Source organism: Myotis davidii, unplaced genomic scaffold, assembly GCF_000327345.1.
Source record: "Myotis davidii unplaced genomic scaffold, ASM32734v1 scaffold3596, whole genome shotgun sequence".
Lineage (NCBI taxonomy): Eukaryota > Metazoa > Chordata > Mammalia > Chiroptera > Vespertilionidae > Myotis > Myotis davidii.
Genome location: NW_006287263.1, coordinates 2888 through 9246, shown reverse-complemented (window position 1 = coordinate 9246; position 6359 = coordinate 2888). Strand labels below are relative to the sequence as shown.

At 37.3% G+C, this 6359-nt stretch overlaps 1 pseudogene; it reads left to right on the top strand.

Annotated features, from left to right (window-relative positions):
- The first annotated feature begins 5237 nt into the window (after positions 1 to 5237).
- Positions 5238 to 6179, top strand: LOC102759280 (annotated as a pseudogene).
- Positions 6180 to 6359: the final 180 nt, after the last annotated feature.

Sequence of the window (6359 nt, the reverse complement as noted above, 5' to 3'; positions counted from 1 at the left end):
AACAAATCAACAAATGATAAGTGCTGGAGAGGACGTGGAGAAAGAGGAACCCTTCTTCACTGCTGGTGGGAATGCAGACTGGTGCAGCCATTGTGGAAAACAGTATGCCATTTCTTCAAAAATTTAAAAATGGAACTGCCATTTGACCCAGTAATACCACTTCTAAGAAAATATTCCATGAAAACAGAAACACCAATCAGAAAGGATATATAAACCCCTATGTTCATAGCAGCACAATTTACCATAGCTAAGATTTGGAAACAGCCTAAATGCCCATCAGCAGATGAGTGGATTAGAAAACTGTGGTACATCTACACAATGGAATACTATGTTGCTATAAAAAAAAGAATTCTAACTATTTGCAACAGCATGGATGGAACTGGAGAGCATTATGCTAAGTGAAATAAGCCAGTCAGTGAAAGAAAAATACCACATGATCTCACTTATTTATGGATAATAAAAAAAATTATAAACTGATGAACAAAAATAGATACAGAGGCAGAAAAGCATCGAACAGATGGTCAAACTACGGCAGAAAGGCTGGGGAGAGTTGGGAGGATGAGGTAAGAGATCAACCGAAGGACTTGTATGCATGCATATAAGCATAACCAATGGACGCAAGACACTGGGAGGGGGGTGAGTGCATATGCCGGGGTAGGGGAGGCTGGAGGAAGATCAATTGGGAAAAGAAAGGAGATATATGTACTACTATTTGTAATACTTTAAACAATAAAAAAAGCCAAACTCACCCAGCCCACATTTCCCACCTGCAATCTATATAAATGAAAGCTAAGGGTATTTTGGTGAAGATGGGGTTTCTTGAAGTAAAGAAATTTGTATGAGTAAAGATAGATGTTAGAATTTTCTTCCTTGAGGTGCCTTCTAAGGCAAATTATAAGCCTCTAAATATATTTGAGATATTGGAAAAAATTGGGGTCAAAAATGAAAAACTAAGTCTTGCTCTCTGGCCTTGGGTAGCTGAGCTCAAAACCCATCGACAGGGCCATGCTGCTACCAGGGTAGAGAATGTTGTGAAGTCTTAGGAAAGTTTGGCCTGTCACACCCTAGAGTCTTGGTAGCAAAGAAATTGCAGCCTGGCTCTCACACTGGGAGGTGGGAGGATGCCTCAAACATATCCCTACATTGGGGAGGCAAAGATAAGAAAAAACACAGTAAAAGCAAGATGAAATTTGATAAACAAGAGAGTTTATTTTCCTTTGAGTCAAATGGATACTGTGGGAAACAAATATGCTGAAGTCATTTTTAAAGTACTCTCCTCCCCACCAACCACCAATAAAAAGTTTGTGTGCCATGGTGGGGACCTAGTAAAGTGTACTGCCAGAGGCACTAGCTGACAGCAAAATCTAGAGGTCAGCTCAGGAGTTCTAGTTTTTAATCAGAGAACATACATATGATTGGGTAGATAGAAAGAGATGATTCATAAATAATCCAAGGATGTATTTCATAAATATTCAATTTTGGATGTTTGCCATGACAAAGGGCCAGAACCAGCCAGTACTAGCTAAGAAGGAACTGGCAATAATTCTGCCTGGTGAAAATACCTGTTCTTTCTTCAGCTCCAGACCTTCCTCATTATGCTTTAATTCTTGAATAACCAAGAGGACGAGGAAAAAGAGAGAAAGTGCTAGGTGAAGGCAGGGGAGAATGTACCTTGAAGCTAATGAAGTTCAAATTCAGAGCCTCTCACGTGCATAGGCCTTCTTGGGATGCCATGGACCAAATTCTGTATTTATTATTTGTATTAATTTTTCATAAAGGGAGTGCACTGTCCCAAATTGTAAATGCTTTAGGCTCCACAACCTGAGTAGAAAAAAAGTAAAAGAATAGACAATGCATATCATTTTCCTTGTTGCTGTTTGTGTGGCCAAAGGTCAACTAGGTTAAGGTGGTATTTAAATGGAAGGAGAAATTAATATTTTGATATAGAATGGGTTGGGCTTATATAATTCCTGAAATTAAGACACTTCTATTACTGTAAAGTTACCATAAAATCATGGGATATACTTGTGTTGTCATTAAGAGGCAAAGAAAGGGAAATTAGAAGTTTAGACATCAGTGCATGTAAGACCAGCACAAGGAAAGCTAAGCTACTTTCTATTATACCTTGGCACGATTAACCCATTAATATTTGTGTTTTGTTAGGAAAGGTAATTCTGATACCAGTTTGATGGGAAACTTAAATGTAATTTGGAAGGAAGCCAACTTAACTCTTCTTTTTCCATTCCCATGTTTCATATTTGGATTAAACTTTTATCCTTAAAACCAAGATTTTAGAGTGGTGCAAGGGAATATAGTTTGAATGCTGTACACACCCATGCCCATGCACACACTCATGCACACATGCATATGTGCACAGACATTCATGCATGCACACACAAGCATTTCTAAATAGCATCTGTGATTACATGGGTAGAAAATGAATGAAAAATTTAATTATTGTATTGTATTTTTTATATATTTTATTGATATTTTACAGAGAGGAAGGGAGAGAGATAGAGAATTAAAAACATCGATGAGAGAGAAACATCGATCAGCTGCCTCTTGCACATCTCCTACTGGGGATGTGCCCGCAACCCAGGTACATGCCCTTGACCGGAATCGAACCTGGGACCTTTTAGTCCGCAAGCCGATGCTCTATACACTGAGCCAAACCGGTTTCGGTGAAAAGTTTATTTTTTAACCAGCCTTGTGCTGGTCTCATGCCCAAGGAAATCATTAAAAAGGTGAGAAATTTCTATTTTTGTCTCATACTTAAAGTAATGTAAATAAAAAATTTGTACCTAAATTAATGGCATTCTTTACCTAAACAAAAAATGATGATTTTTCCAAGGACATTTTCCTATTTCTATGTACAGTACATGTTGGCATGTTTACCAACTGACAATAAATATCTTACTTTAGTTTACAATAAATTGAAACAGAAGACAAGTTCTCTAGGAAAAAAAAAACAGAGCAACAGGTTGTGATGCTAGTGGTAGTAAAATGTAATATGTAAAATTTTAAAAATCTTAGCTAAAATTAATCAGTAAATTCAGAGTGTGTTGATTATATTATTTTAGGTAGTTGCAATGTTTTTGTATTCTTATAAAATCTATGGATACACTATAATTTGGCCTTCACTAATTATAATCAGCTCATCTTTTATGTATGATATGCCATTTTTCTTCTTTGAACACTGTACCCTCATGTCACATTTGTTATATTTCTGATCTCATAACAAACACTTTAGAATACAGAGTGCTACTGAATTGAGCTTTCATTTGGATTCCTTACAGAACTATTGCTTTGAAAGCAGAATATAAAATAACATAATTGGCATGGGCTGGTTTAATGCCATGGATAACTCTGTTGTTTTCTGTTGATGATAAGTATGTGAAATATTGGAAAATGTAATCTATAATAAGTTTGCTTTCTATGCAAACAGATTAAATTATATATAATTTAGCATTTATCTTCAGTTATATTCTAAAGTTTCACACAGTTCAGTAAACATATTTTTATAGCTTACTAGAGGCCCAATGAATAAAATTCCCACAAGGGCCTTGGCCCCCTCTGCCCCTGCCCACCACCTCTGCTGCAGCTTGGGGGCCTCTGCTGCCTCTGCCACAGCCCCCACCGGCCCGCCCACTGGGGCTTTGTCCAGCGGGAGGAAGTCCCGAAGGACGTCTGGTCTAATTAGCATATTACACTTTTATTATTATAGATGCTAGAAATTGAAAATAATAAAGGGCTGGAAAAAAAAGAAGTAGAAATGGTAGCCCTCTCATGCTCTAGCTAGCACACAATCATCATTTGTGGGGGGGGGGTTCTCTTTTATAGTGATGATTGTTTCTGGCAAAGGCAGAAATATGATTTGGGAATTTGATATTCTCTTTATATTTCTATGTAAAATAAGGGTAAACATCTCAGAATAAATAAAACTTAAAGGAAAACAGAGGACATGAAGTGGTATGTGAATATTTTTCAGACGAATGTGTCAGAATATTAGTATGGAATTCCTTGTTCCGATGTAGTTCATTAAAGCAGCATTCTGGAATCATGTACAGAAATGTCAGTATTAGGCTAAAAAACATAAGAAATGCAGTTGGTTGTTTAAAAAAAAATTACAAAACATGTTTATTCTTACAACCTGGATGCTATATACATCTGGACTCAAATGAAATTGGCTCAGTTTCTATCGCATACCACATGCCATTTGATCCCATGCTCTGAGTATTTATAACTATATCAAATTCTCTAGTTCTTGATTGTGTTACATGAAAAATGTATTATTTAACTTCTAACAAAAGAAAAACAGCAGATGGATATCTGGATGAGAACCTGATAAAGAGGTGGTATATGTGAAGGTAATGCTTTCAATCCCAACTTTGGCAAAGTATAAATATTTCATTAGTTTACACTTTTAAAATATATGAAGCCTTATTAATAGCTATTAAATGTTACTGTGAAATGCTAATAATTTATTGTTTTAAGGTAAATAAAAATCTAAGTATTAAATATAAATAATTAAGCTTCAGATTGAGAGAAAAAAGAGAATAGTATTTTATTAAGCTAGATCCTCACCTTCTTGTGAAAAAACTTAAATTCAAGTAGTAAATAACAAATTCATAGGTTTAAATTCTGACCTTAAATCATCTCAGATTCTGCCCAAACGCTTTCCCCATAGCCCCCGAATGGATTCCAAGATGCTAAGTCTACTCAACCTGCATCAGTATTCTCATGCATTTTGTCTATACTTTTTTCCTTTTGTCAGTGATAATATGGAGAATGCCAAACATGTTCAAAGTACTTAACAAAATCTCATTATAAAAATACTTGAAAACCATAATGAGATACCCATTAGAAGAGCTAAAATTGAAAAGTGCTACACCAAGACTATGAAGAAATTGAGACTCATGTAAGTTGCTTTGGAAGTAGAAATTTTACAACCACTTGGGAATTCTGAGGCAGGTAATTTAATCATCCTCAAGAACTCTTTTAAACTTCTACCATTCCAGGTCACTATTCACAATGTAAATCTCTCAAGTTAAAATTGTACATAGCCTCATCATAGATTTTAGAAATTAGATTATAGTTTACATAACTGTGGTTTTATTTGTGAATGAATTTTGACATATACTTCAAACCAAACATGAAAATTACTTTGGGATGGACAATAAACTTAATATAAAAGCTCTAACTAAAAGCCTTTTAAAACAGGCGGGCCGCGGCCTGGACCAACTGACAGGTGGGGCGGTGGGAGAGGGCGGGAGCGGGCGCCGGGGCCCCCCTTGGCTGCCACGGCAGCCCCTGCTGCTGCCAGGGAGAAATCTAGGCGGCAGTGGGCGGCCCTGGCTAGCGGCCACGATCACTTCTGTGCTGCCCAGTGGAGCGAAGGTCGCCTATCTGGTGTTGTTCTCCTCTCCGCTCCTCCTGGGGGGCAGAGAGGGAGTCGCTGATGATGTCAGAAATACACTTTTGGGAAATGGCCTCTAAATCTTGGCTGAATTTTTTAATCTTCCTCTGTAGATCAGCAGTTGGATTTGTTTTATGTTCTCAGCTATTTAGTATTTTGCTGGGAGAACAGGGTGACACCCAACCCAAGATTCTTCAAAATGATCCTCATGCTAGGCATTCAGATGATAATGGAGAGAATCATCTAGAAGGACAGAGGAACTTCAATGCAGATGCTAGCCAACATAAAGATGAGAACACTGACATCGCTGAAAACCTCTATCAGAAGGTTAAAATTCTTTGGTGGGTTATGACAGGACCTCAAAATCTAGAGAAAAAGGCTAAACATGTCAAAGCTACATGGACCCAGTGCTGTAATAAAGTGTTGTTTATGAGTTCAGAAGAAGACAAAGACTTCCCTGCTGTGGGATTAGAAACCAGAGAAGGTAGTGACCAGCTATACTGGAAAACAATTAAAGCTTTTCAGTATGTTCATGATCACTATCTAGAAGATGCTGATTGGTTTATGAAAGCTGATGATGATACATATGTTATACTAGACAATTTGAGATGGCTTCTCTCAAAACACAGCCCTGAAGAACCCATTTACTTTGGGAGAAGATTTAAGCCCTACATTAAGTAGGGTTACATGAGTGAAGGAGCAGGATATGTACTGAGCAAAGAAACCTTGAAGAGATTTGTTGGTGCGTTTAATATTTGCAACGGCATGGATGGAACTGGAGAGCATTATGCTAAGTGAAATAAGCCAGTCAATGAAGGAAAAATACCACATGATCTCACTTATTCATGGATAATTGAGACCATTATAAACTTTTGAACAATAATAGATACAGAGGCAGAGCTGCCTCAAACAGAGTGTCAAACTGCATCGGGAAGGCCGGGGA